At 39.2% G+C, this 13,854-nt stretch overlaps 1 protein-coding gene across 2 annotated transcripts in view; it reads right to left on the minus strand.

Moving 5' to 3' along the window:
- The window catches only part of LOC136883518 (F-box/LRR-repeat protein fbxl-1), a 58,910-nt gene extending 46,526 nt beyond the window's left edge, over window positions 1–12,384 (minus strand). Inside the window, exons 1-2 of one of the 2 annotated variants that reach the window (XM_068229751.1) lie at window positions 12,242–12,384; window positions 11,904–12,156 (exon numbers count right to left, since the gene is read on the minus strand). The gene's annotated coding sequence lies outside the window, so the exon portion shown is untranslated. Of the gene's footprint in view, window positions 1–11,903 lie in introns of both variants that reach the window. The other variant, XM_067155882.2, reaches the window with a different exon arrangement.
- Window positions 12,385–13,854: the final 1,470 nt, after the last annotated feature.

Below are 13,854 nucleotides of genomic sequence, written 5' to 3' on the forward strand. Positions count from 1 at the left end.
GAGTCGCGATGTGAGAATGACGTGATACTGTTGGGTAAATAGGTGTTGAATTCAAGGTGATTTGCGCGAGTCTTGAGACTGCAGTTTATTGTGGAAGTACGTCCGAGTGAAGTGTTACAGTTTCCTTTTGAAAGGGAATGTTACGCCTGTTAATGTGGGTGTTGACCCTTGGGGTGGTGAACCACCGTCTGGCCTTGGCCCAGTGTGTTTCCTTTTTTTTTTTGTTTGAATGTCCCGTAAGCGGAGGAAGGAGGGACATGGTTGTTAAAGGGAAGTTGGTTTCTTTGAACGGCGAAATAATGTGATTTACCTAACACGGCAGAGCAGTGTAATAATTGACAAGCGACCAGGCCGATAATGGTAATGTTTGCCAATGAATCATTGTTAATTGTGCGAGTATAATTAGATAGGGATTACAGGACCCTGCTTTCATCGCAAGAGGTTGTCAGTTCGATGCTCAACGTAGGCATTGGAGGCCTACAGCATCAGAAGAAAGATCAAAGTGCCATTTGACGTATTTTTCTTGCATATCATGTACCATTTATGTGTTCTTTATGTCATGTGTGGTTGTACAAAAGGTCAGTGGTGGTTCTGTCCATCAGCTTGGCGATGTCCAGAATAGCGAGGGTCGGTTCGAACCCAGGTGTTGTATCATATGTGTGTATTTTCTTTTCTTTTACGTCATTTCATTGGGAAATCTAGGTCTTCATTAGAATAGGGATTGCTCAGACATGTTGTCGGACGCATGTTAGTTTTATGTGTTAGTGATAATATAGCCTCAGTGTTGTGATAAAATTTCCATTCGCTATATGTCACGATACATCGCTTCGCGATAAAAGTACTCGTTTCTATCACGTATAACGGACAGATGTTCAACAAACAAACTACAACAAACATTTGTAAATTTTAATGTAATTCATTAGTGTTATTTAATGCGTCATTTCCCATCATCATTAAGGTTCAATAAACCGGTTTGTGAGTTAAATATCTTAATTCGAATGTGTTCTCATTTTGGTTATGTATGCCCCGCTTCTCCTCCCCTGTACGCCTTTAAGTTTACTTTAGTTCAGCGCCTATTTATTTCATACTTCTTGACCCGTGTGCGACCCTGTAGATTCCATGCCGGTGCCATATAGGGAGGGGGCGGGTGCAATAGTGGCAGTGGCTCTTCACTAGGGATGATATTTTGTTGCAAGTGTAATCACCTTTCTATGGGCAGACTGGACGATGCCCAGAATTGGCAATGAAGACATATACAGGGTCACAATTAAAATAAAAATACATTGTGGTTCCACCTATTCAATACAAGAAAACTTATTAATGCAAGGTTACATTATAAGTTAATCACAATTGGGACCAGTTTCGACCTCTACTCAGGGTCATCTTCAGCCTGTCGTTCAAAACATGCAAGGTAAAAATTCACTGGCAAATAACAGACGTAGAAAACAAAACTTTTCAACTGACGAAAGTTCAAAATCGTATAAGAAAGATGCACTAGGTATTCAAAGGTCTTTTAAATTTTTCAAAAGGTGAAAGGTAAGAAATTCACTAGCAAATAACAGACGTAGAAAACCAACTTTTTCACAAGACGAAAGTTCAATATCACGTAAAAAGGATGCACAGGGTATTCAAAGGTCTTATAAATCTTGATTTGGAGATAAATAATTATTCTGATGTTGGATCTAGTAGTCATATGTTTTATAGATTAAGAAACAAATAGCTGGTTGTTATTGTTTTTACATAGAAAAGTTGAAGTTAAGCCCCAGTGAGAAGAGAAATAAGTGCAGAATTGGAAACAATTGATTATCACAGAAGACGACTGAAGATATCATTAAATAAATGCTCAAAGAGTTCATATGGTGGCAAAGTGGTCAATCTGAAGGTCAAGTCGTTCTGAACCATATTTGAGAATAATTCTCAGTTCAATGCAGAAATAAAGACATTTATAGAAAGTAAAAATCAATTTATGAGGTGGATAGGAGTAAAATGCCGTGATAAAATATAGTATAAATATAGGAGTGTATGAAATGCAGTGTGGAATACGATTTAGAAATGAGTAAGAAAAACGAGGGGGGGAGAAAAGAAGATAGTAGATGTGAAAAGGGGATGAGAGAAAGGAGGAAAGGGGAGTGGATCTAAGTTGGGTCAGGTGGTTGAGGTAATTGGGGCAAAAGACATGGAGAGGAACTATGTAAAGTGTGGAAAATTGTATTTTGGTTTAAAGAAGAAACGTTTTTTAAAATGATAATGAGAAAGTCGAAAAGAATATTTGGTTTTTGTGAAATGTCATTTAAATTGAAGTATTGGTTGACATGGATGAAACAATTTTCAGTTGTGGAAAGAAGAGGGGCTTTATTTATTATTTCAATTATTTGTATGTCTTGTATCATGTTAGTGAAAATGTGTTTAGAATCATGTATATGCTGTCCTACAGCAGAGAATCTGTTATATTTTAAAGTGTTAACATGTTCTAAATATCTAATATTAAAGTTACGTCTGGTTTCGCCTATATACAAGGAATCGCAGTTGTTGCATTTAAATCTATAAACTCCTGATTTTGAAAAAACACTAGATTTGTTGACCGAGGTAGAGTTATGTAAAAGGTCAATACTCCTGTTGTTGGTTTTGAAAGATATTTTAACATTAAGTTTTTTGAAGATGTTGGTAACTTTATAAATATCTTTGTTAAAAGTAAAGGTGGAAAATGCCGAGGCGTTAAGTTTTTCTTTTGTTAAGGTGGTCTTGGGACGGTGTTTGAATTTATTAATTATTCGATCTATGAAGAAATTGTTATAGCCGTTAGATTTAGCAATAGCACAGATAGTGTTCAATTCATTTTTTAAATCATTCTTAGACATTGGTATATTAAAGGCACGAAAAATTAAGCTATTGTAAGATGCATGTTTATGTGCTTGTGGGTGCGTAGAATCTTGTCGGATATTAGTTACTGTTTGTGTTGATTTTCTAAAAATTTTGTAGGATAAAGAGGAAGGATGTCTGTTGATAGTTGAATCTAGAAAATTTATAGCTTTGTTAGTTTCGGATTCGATAGTAAATTTAATATGCGAGTCAATGTTGTTGAGAAGTAGAAGTGTAGAGGCAGCGGTGTTAATTCCTTTAATACAAACCATCACTCTCATTTTTGTTCCGTTAATTCCTTTGTTCATAATAACGAGTGTATCAGCAACATATCTGGCCCAAAAGAGGATATTGGTAAAATTATCATCATCATCATCATCATCAATTCTTGGGTATTCTAAGAAGTCTAGGTAGATCTCTGCCAAGACACCTGAGGGCAGTGAGCCCATTGCTGAGCCATCTTGTTGATATAGAGTGTTGTCAAAGGTGAAAAGGCCATTATTAATGGCCAATTTTAAAATAGAAATGATGTCCTGAATTTCTAGTTTACTTAGGTGACTATTTATTTAAGTTATTTTCAATGATGGGGAATAATTTTGAAGTTTGAATACTGGGGTATATATTGATGATGTCAAAAGAATGTAGAGAATGATTTGGTTGGATGTTGAAATTCTTTAGTTTTTCTATTAAACCTGTGGTGTTTTTAATGGATCTGTTAGATAAAAATTTGTAGTTTTTTCTTAAAAATCTTTGGATGAACTTCGATATATTATACAAAGGACTGGGTCTGTAATTGATTATTGGGCGAATGGGAATATTGGCTTTATGAATCTTGGCTTTAGTCATGGGCAGACCTGGGCTCATGTTTAAAAGTTTTGTTTTTTCTTGATCGGTGAAGAGATAAGAAGTATTTTTTAAAGTTTGTTTAAGTAAACGTTGAAATATCTGTGTGGGGTTCCTTTTTAACTATTGAAAACATATTGTTAAAGAAGTCTTTTGTTTTTGCGACATATTCAGATCTATCTATTATGACAGTTGTGTTGCCTTTATCAGATTTGGTGGTGATAAGGTCGTTATCATTAATTTTCTTTCTAAGTTCCAAGATATGTTTATGATCAGTTGACGAGTCCTTGTTGATATGATTATGGGGAGGAATGTTTGTTTTTATTCGCGAAAATCTTGTTGAGCTTTCTTTCTACGTCAATCCTTAGTTTATGTTTTCTATGCACTCTTGTTATTTGCCAGTGAATTTTTACCTTGCACCTTTTGATAGAAAGGCTGAAGATGAGCCTGAGTAGAGGTTGAAACCGGTCCCAATTGTGATTGTGATTAATAAGTTTTCTTGTACTGAATAGGTGGAACCACAATATATTTTTATTGTAATCTCAGTTCAATACGGACCAAGTGAAATTTTTATCATTCAATACACAGGGTCGTCAGAAAGAATGTGAGCTGAGTATATAAGCATTAGAGTGTTTGTCATACTCATAAGTAATTTTATGAATTCTATCAGCAGCTGATAAAACGACAACGGTGCGAGATATACCCAGTTCACATTGTTTCCGACCTCCCTGTGTACAACAGCTCTCTGTTCCACTCTTGGTGCAACTCAAAACAGCACTGCTTAAGGCCAGTGCCCTCAATCCTCCCACCGAGTCACTCAACTTGCATAGTCTGTATTACAGTAAGTAGCACATTCCTGAGAGGTACTGAAAAGTTTTTTTTTACTGAAATGTACTGACGCAAGGACCCAAAAAACAAGTTAGTATGTTTTTCACAGCAGTGAAGTGTTGTGAGAAATAGAACAAGTCAGTTATAAAGTCGAATGTTTACATGCGTGCAAGTGTCTCGACTCTTCAGTACACTTCAACCAAATAAATCTCCACAGACTTTCGTACCAATACACCTCAAGGTTTCATGTAGAATATTTAATCAGTAATAAGTATGATTTCTTTCTTCCATTAGGTCAAAGAATTCGACGAGCATGTTGTTCAAGATACAATTTCCAAATTCTACACTGCGAGGAAAGTCGTCTCCTATCATCATCCCTAGTATGGCGACTAACTTATCTTCCTGTTTTTAAAGGCTTCATGTGAAAGAGAGTTCAGAATAAAAGCGTGGCGACATTGTTCACTAGCGTGCAATGTATCTCGTTACAATATTGAATTTCAGGGAAGAGGGCAAATAAATGTTGGGGTTTTCTTTTGGATGAATCATGGATTGACAATAACTTGACTGTAGGGAAATGCTGGCAAAGAGACAAACAATGTTATGGGAGCAACTGCTTGGTAAAGTGGTAAAGACTTATTATTGATGCTTTTCTCAGAGAGGCTTTACTCATTATTACAGCCCAGATTTCCAAGCACTATCAAAATTCAGTTCAACATGCTTACAGCCAGGCTGAGTGGCTCAGACGGTTGAGGCACCGGTCTTCTGACCCCAACTTGGCAGGTTCAATTCTGCTCAGTCCAGTGGTATTTGAAAGTGCTCAAATACGTCAGCCTCGTGTTGGTACATTTACTGTCACATAAAAGAACTCCTGCAGGACAAAATACCGGTACCTTGGCGTCTCCAAAAACCGTAAAAGTAGTTAGTGCGACGTAAAGCAAATAACGTTATTATTAACATGGTTACATACTCATTTCCTTTTGAAACATTTTACATAACTAATGTCTTTAGATAGTCTTCATTTAAGACTCACCTTTTATGTGACAGCACATTCTTTAACATAGAAAAGAATATTTCTACGTCACAAGAAGTGACATGTGAATACTTAAATGAAGGATGCCGGGAATACACTCTCTTTCTCTCTGTCTCTCAATAATAGACATATAACGTGGAAAAATGGTTCCAAATTCTGCAAACCAATATTTATAAATGATAGTATCATGCAAGATAACGCGCCAAAGTCAGAAGAAAAGTTGTATTATGCAATATAAACATACAAATATTCGCTATTAAATTCAAAATCTTCAAAATATGCACAGCCGGCCCCGTGGTGTAGGAGTAGCGTGCTTGCCTCTTACCTGGAGGACCCGGGTTCGATTCCCGGCCAGGTCAGGGATTTTTACCTGGACCTGAGGGCTGGTTCGAGGTCCACTCAGCCTATGTGATTAGAATTGAGGAGCTATCTGACGGTGAGGTAGCGGCCCCGGTCTAGAAAGCCAAGAATAACGGCCGAGGGGATTCGTCGTGCTGACCACACGACACCTCGTAATCTGCAAGCCTTTGGGCTGAGCAGCGGTCGCTTGGTAGGCCAAGGCCCTTCAAGGGCTATAGTGCCATGGGGTTTGGTTTGGTTTTTCAAAATATGCATTATGCATGAAATTTCTAGTAAAAAAGCCAAAACATAAAAACATGCAGGGAAAAAGAATGGTGTTACAACACGACAGTATAACAACCAACTCTACCTTGTTGTCTCCAAACTTCCCAATCGGTAGTAGTTGTCAACACTGGACCTTACAAGAAAACAACGGAAATGAAATACTTACCACGATGTCCAAAGAAGAAAAGGCATGAAAAACGGACACTCGGTGCCAGAGGCTATGTGAATCAAAACCCAAGAGAATATACTAACTATAAAGGAAAGACAGATTACAAAATTTAAACCAACTTTAATGGATCTGGACTTCAATTCTCAAAGGACAGTAATAACTTTCGAACTTACAATTCGATGATTAAAAGAAAAGAAGAAAATTATCATCACATTAAAAGAAAAGATAAAATAACTTGGGTCGACCCTTGAAAATATAAGAAATAAACCTTGGGATCACAATCCTTGAAAACCAAATTAATCAATTTAATTAGTAGAGCAGGAATGGAATAATTAACGGTAAGTTGAGGCTTGTTTCTCGACACGTCTAGTATAATTCACAGAAATAACAGAAGTGGCAAATAAATGTTACCAAGATTAAATAATGGAAAGGAAGGCGTATTTCAATTTTAGAATTAGTAAACTGGAGTACAATACGAGTCCACACACCGGATCAAAGATACAATCGACAGCCATCGCACGGACTCTGCTTGACTTTGGTTACTTCCATTACGCACCGCTGTCGTCAGGGAGCATGATCATGGCCAGAATGATGCACCCACACCCCTCGTGCGGGCAACATGTAACGTACTTTCAAATGTATTTATTACATGTTCGGTGTTGGTACATTTTCAAAACGTAAAAGTAGTTCCCGTGACTTAAACCTTGGCATACGTGCCAGCCCTATGATAGCACCTTTTGGAACCTCTTGGAAAGGCCCAATGAGTCAGCCAGCCTGGAGGGCATGGCTGGCATTTCCATTTATTGTTCTCGTCAGCTGGCTTACCTGTGACTTTCTTGGAGATTCAACGACAATATTCTGCCTCTAGCCAACTCGCGAATATTCTGGTTCAAACCACCCGAGCTATAAAAAGGGAGGCTAGCCGTGGACAATCAATCCGTGTTGGATTCCGTGTATTGAGGTCAATGGCTGGGCTGAGGGTTATCGCTAGTGTCCCACCGAGGTCTGAACGAGGAACTGTTGTTGGTATGTCGGAGTATCAAGCTGGACTGCAGACAACGTGCGGAACGGAAGACTCTGTACTACCTGAGAGTACTGTAAAACCAATATAAATGGTCCGTTATTGGACATTATAAATTTTCCAGCTAACTCATTCCTGGTTGCCAGCGTTTCGCCCCCGTGTGGTAGGTTGGGCTCATCAGTTGGTACCTAGCACACCTACCAAGACGCATGGCTAGTGCATACCGTGGAGGCCACTGCGTAGGCTACTTAGAGTCACCGGCAGTGCCAATGCACTATGAAGCTCTTTGTCTTATTACCAAAAATTGATGCTTGCTTGGCCATCAGGAATGAGTTAGCTGGAAAATCTATAATGTCCAATAATGGACCATTTATACTGGCATTATAAATTTACTCATTCGGGACAAATATTTTAGATTCCCTATGGGAATCAACATCTATATCATGAGAGTACTGTGTTTTTGTGTATTTCTGTGGACTGAGGATCGCCGAGTCAGCGAGGGAAGTGACTATCTTGAGTGTGGGGGTAATTAGACCTGTGTTAATATTCGTTGTTGTATCATCCTGCTGTTGAATACAGTTAAGCTGTTCAGTTGTTCACTGCATATGACTGTGTGAATTACTGGACTGTCCCTGGAGTCAAACCAAGGAATAGTCAGTGTGTGTAGCCCATAGCCCTGTGCTCAAATCCAGCGATCTACACACAGCTGCTGTATGAAGTGAAAGTAAGGATTAGCCGTCCCCGGGTGATAGTAACGGGCTGGACCACCTGCTACGCCGTAAGGAAGAGAGACTTGTAAATACCAGTTTTATGCATACATTTTTGGTAGTTTTTGTGGTAAAGAAAACACGTAATTTTCAAGGGAAATTCATTTTTTGTTTATTCAAAATACTGACCATCGGCTTCTACACACTTCGCCCATCTTTCAGGCAAGTTACGAGTACCATGCCAGAAAAACTCCTTGTCTTTTGCGGCAAACCATTCGTCGAGCCATTTTCCAATTTCCTCAAAATTGCTGAAGTGCTGCTCTGCAAGCGTGTGCCCCATCGATGCGAAGAGGTGATAGATTGTGCTAGGTCGGGGTAGTATGGCGGGTGTGGAAGGATTCCCATCCAAGCAATTTCAAGGAGTCTTTCACTGGTTTTGCTGTGTGTGACAACGCATTGTCGTATAACGAAATCACCTTGCCATGTCTAATGGCCCATTCCGGCAGTCTTTCAATCAATGCGTGGTTTAAATTAATCACTTGTTTGCGATAGCTTTGTGCATTAACGGTTTTGCTGGGCTTCAAGAGTTCACCGCTCTTGTGGTCTATCAGAGTGTGCACTGTCTTTCACATTGAAATCACCACGTTTAAATTGTCAAAACCATGTCTCACAGGTTCCAATCGATGGAGCATGTTCATATATTTCTGCCAGCAAACTATGACTTTCCACAGCCATTGTGTGGCCCATTCGTGGCCGCTTAGATGTGTGTGTGTGCGCGCGCGCGCGCAAGTTCATTGGGTTATCGTGAAATAATCAGAGTAATAAGTTAGAGCCTTCCATCGGGTACAACTGATCACATTGATACAGGTCGAAATTCTCTGTACACTGTTTGTCAACAATCTGGAGCAACGGTTCCTTCTCGCTAAGAGCTTCCTGTCTCTCACCCCTCTTCAATGTCATGAGCTGCAGAATATACTGACTGCTCTGTTGTAAAGATATCTGCTAACATTCTAGTTTCATTGCAACAATACATTTATTTGGTTATCTACATGATACGGTGAGTAACACAACACAGCTTTAGAATGTCTTTATCTTCCTTTACATACAAATATCAATTAGATACACTGCACCCAAATGAGTCAGTTTCTATGTCTTTTCACATTTAAAGTGAGAGTTACTTGATCATGGCAGTCTGCAGTAAGATTTATAATCCTCTTGGCCCACATCATGTTGAAGAAATTCGAAAACTGTTGTTTGAAGAGGAGAATAAGGAAATGGAAGAGGATTTTGATGAAGGACAAGATATAGATAATGATGAAAAATGAAATGGCGATGGCTTTTAGTGCCGGGAGTGTCCGAGGACATGTTCGGCTCACCAGGTGCAGGTCTTTTGATTTGACGTCCGTAGGTGACCCGAGTGTCGTGATGAGGATGAAACGATGAAGACGACACACACACCCAGCCCGTACCAGCGAAATTAACCAATGATGGTTAAAATTCCCGACCCTGCCGGGAACCGAACCCGGGACCCCTGTGATCAAGGCCAGCACGCTAACCATTTAGCCATGGAGCCGGACCCACAAAATGATGATGTAGTAGAAATACTCCAGGAAGAGTCAGTGAAGGTGAAGAAGTGCCTGAGGGAAGTGATATGGTAGTTATAGTAGAGATAAAGATGGAGTCAAGTTCCTCCATCACAGGAGTATGTTTCAGGGGACACAATATTATTTGAAAATTGCTTAGAGCAACAGGTGCTGCAAAAGTAGCAAGAATGCCTTTGGAGTCCTGGAGATGTCTAATAGGTGATACGTTCAGTACACAAATCAGTATATCGAGAGCATGACAGGGGAAACAAAACCAACATATATTATTGAACTAAATGCCTTCATTGGTCTCTTGCTGTTAGCTGGAATTAACAACAGTAATAGGCAAAGCCTGGAAAATCTGTGAGGAAAGTAATGGGGATGGTATTGAACAATTCCAACTTGTAATGAAGATGAAAAGTTTCAAATTCATCATGCGGTGCCTCTGGTCTGATAACCCTGAGAGTCAACTGTAATTGAGAGATTTTTCACCTTTTCAATACATTTATTATTGTTTTGTCTATATCAAAAACAAATACATAATTAGACCACCACTTACTTGATAGATGCTCCTCCCTCTATACAGGACAACTTCAGCTATAAAGATAATCTATATCTAAAAAGGACAATGGACACGTTCTTTAAAATAACGTGGAAAACATTTTAAAAAGTTTTTAAAAAACATTTGTGTCTTTACGGTAATATCAATTACAATTGACTTAAAGTCAATACGGATTCTTGACAATTACGTTTATAAACTGAACACTGAGACTCGCGAAGAAAGCACAAAATTTGACAAGATTACAGCAATTTGCAATTTTCTGCTCTTTGTACAAAACTGTTGAAATTCATATACCAATACTTTGGGACAAAAAGTTAGAGTAAACGAAAATCTGGAAGAAATCCATGAAAGATGTAGTTTTCGGTAGTACATACCAGGCAAGCCAAACAAATGAGGCATTTAGATCTATGCCCTCGTGGATTTCCAGGTGTTTTATACATATAATTTGACATATACACAGGGTTGCAACCTGAAGCGTTATTCCGAATGAGCAACAAAACTTTGTGTGTTGTTCCGAGACTCCATGAACCAATTTGTCAATCAGGTCACAGTGTAACGACAGCTGGTTTAGCAACATTAAAATGATAGAAGAGTTATGAAGAAAGAGTCTTTCTTTGTAGGGATCGTTAAAAAGAATATACGGGACAATCGTCCAAGTTCAGTAAAGGACGAGATGTCAACAGTTCACTTTTTGGCTTCAAAAGGCTGTACTTTGTTATCAAAAGGGACATGTATACCGATATGGGAGATAAACAGAAACCTTCCATTGCCACATTTTATAACAGTGGAGTAGAAACTGCTGACAAGTTGTGTGCATCTTATGATGTTGCAAAACATGTGCACCGATGGCCTAATACAGTTGTATTCTTCGCTATGATCAATACGATTTGAATCAACGCACAAGGGTTTTCCTTTCGCAACAATGAAAGAAATATCCCATGCATTAAATATGCCTAAATTGGCTTGCAGAAGTTTGACCACCTCATGGAAATGGAGATGATGGAATCGGAAGCAGAATCAGGAGGGTGTCCTATCTGTACAGTGAAGAAAAGAATGATGAAATATTCTTGCAAAAAGTTCCAAAAGCCAATCGGTTTGATGCACATTTAAAGTTCCTCCTCTGACTGTAGTAAAATCCCCCAGTTGCTATCTCACAATGACAAACTTCTGATCTTTCTTCACTCTTGTGTTGTCTACTATTTGTAAGATTTCTGTTCTGGCTGGTAAAATCCACTGACTGCTATCATGATCTGACAGCAGTGAGGTCATTCAATAAGTGACATTTTCTCTCTTTTAATTGCTATGTTCAAATACATTTTAAAGTAAGTGAACACGTTCTGTGTTCATTTTGATACACCCTGCCTGACAGGAGGTTAACTAATATAGGCCTCCACGAACAAGTTAATATGTTATCGCAGGAATCATGAACTTTTAGGAAGCTCTGACACACCATACTCAGGGTATAAACTACAGCACCGTACATTGATAACGATCGAATTAGAACCCAGGACCTCTGAAATCCTATCATGAAGCATTATCGGCAACGAAAGAGAAAAAAATTCAAATTATTTCCAAGCTACAGATATTGCTGCTCCCTTCAAATGGTAAGAAATCGAATTATTCATAAAAGAACACTGCTTGCGATCAAAAAGTTTTAAAAGCTGTTGCACAACTTACCTTCTTCAATCCTAGTACCCGGCAACTATGGTGACACACTGTCTGTGGAGATAACATGTGACCGCTCGTACACGATTTGACAGATCGGAAACTTCTTCCTTCTTTGAACGTTTTTGGACTTCGTTAAGCGCTATGTCCAGTCACTACGTAACTGTGTTAAGGGAGTGTTGAGCTTATTGCAATGGAAATATAGCTTACTCATGTCTTACTATGCTCAGTAAAGGTCGACGAACATGGAATATTCCAGCTTGTTCTAGAAAAATCAGAAAGCACGCTAGTTACACCCAGTCACTGTACTCAAATGGAAAAGACTAATATCACTTTCTTAGAAAACATACTAGTAGCGAAAAGATAAAACTGTCCAGAAGGTGCACTGAAGATAGAGTCGTAGATAATGTCTCGAATACTTGTAATAATAAAAGTAACATGGAACCGAGGTGAAGTGGCTCCGATCCAGGCGGCGTACTAGGCCCGAATACAATGACATTTATTTCACACGGAGATCTGCCCAAGAGCCTATACTGGCGTCAGGGTTGCCACTGAGAAAAAAGTTTTCGTACTAAATTTTTCCGTGAAAAGGTACTAGATTACGGAAAAATCACTGTTTTACAATGGAGTAGGATTATTTATAAAGGCAGTATAGAAAAAAGTATACTTATCAAATATACATCTTTATTAAATGAGAAAATCGTAATTATCACAAGTTATCGCTTTTGATAACTATAATGGGGTGCAGCAATGTTGCAGTTTCATCCTTGTCTTGTCTTGTCTTGATAATTGAATGGGCTTCGCTTGAGAGCGGTACACCCAGCCACGTAACCTATAAACAAGTATGGAGGAGGCGGACACATAAAGTATAAAGTGCAAAAAAGGGGGAAATTAAGGAATGAAATGACAAAACGACTACACAGGAAAAACACAAGGACAAAAGGGGACTAATCTTCACGCCAAAGCGACTGTTACTTGGCGACTTTCTACCAATCACAAACAGACCGGGTCAACACCTAGGGAAGAAATAAAGGTAACTTATCTGAACTACTGGACTGGGTGGTTGACAGAAAAGAAATGAATAAGGCAACTACGGGCTAGATATCGAGTATCTAACACGTCAATGTAGGCTATTGGGTACCGCGAAATTGTGAATGAATAGGATATGAGGTATATAGAAAGCAATTATCGGAGGGAGTTCGTGTTATTTGGTTACATTACTACTTGCATTCCTGGGAGACCTATTCTGTGAAGAAACATAAGATTCTAAGTTGTGTAAAAGAGCCATAACGTCCTCCTGCAGAGTAAGGAGCCTTTTTGACCATGTGGCATCGTGCTCAGCTGCCTTAGCATACGCACCTAGTTTGTCTGAAATAACTGGAATTAATTTCGAAACCGGGTTCGAAGCCCGGGATTTTTCTGGCTTTGCGGTCTGAGGCGACACAACTTGCTTGGAAGGAACCGAAATGTTCGTCCCGGATACAGAGGCTCTGGTAGATATTGCAGGTGTAGCCGTGGGAGGTATTTTGAGGAGTTCGCGATATCCCTGGACATCATAACATGGCGACCTATCTGGACTCGGGGTGGATGATGAGACAACCGCCGTAAATTTACGTTTTCTGGGCTGCTGATTCTGCAGAACCGGCGCAGATTTCTGGAGTGAAGGAAATTGTTGTAGGGTCAAAAGGGGGTTGAATCTATTGGCTACTGGGGTAAAAAAGGACTCTGAGGATAAAGGAGAAACTTCCAAAGCCTGCTTTTTTTTCATGTCCTGTTGTCGTTTATGTTCTGGGCACTGAAGAGATCCTACTGAATGCTCCGCGGAACAATTGAGACAAAGTCTGGTAGGATTCTTACATTCTGTAGTTTCATGATCGTGTGCGCAATTGGCACATCGAGGGATTTGAGCCCTACAGTTTTTTCTGGTATGGCCATATCTTTGACATCGCCGACAGATCGTCGG

Source organism: Anabrus simplex, chromosome 11, assembly GCF_040414725.1.
Source record: "Anabrus simplex isolate iqAnaSimp1 chromosome 11, ASM4041472v1, whole genome shotgun sequence".
Lineage (NCBI taxonomy): Eukaryota > Metazoa > Arthropoda > Insecta > Orthoptera > Tettigoniidae > Anabrus > Anabrus simplex.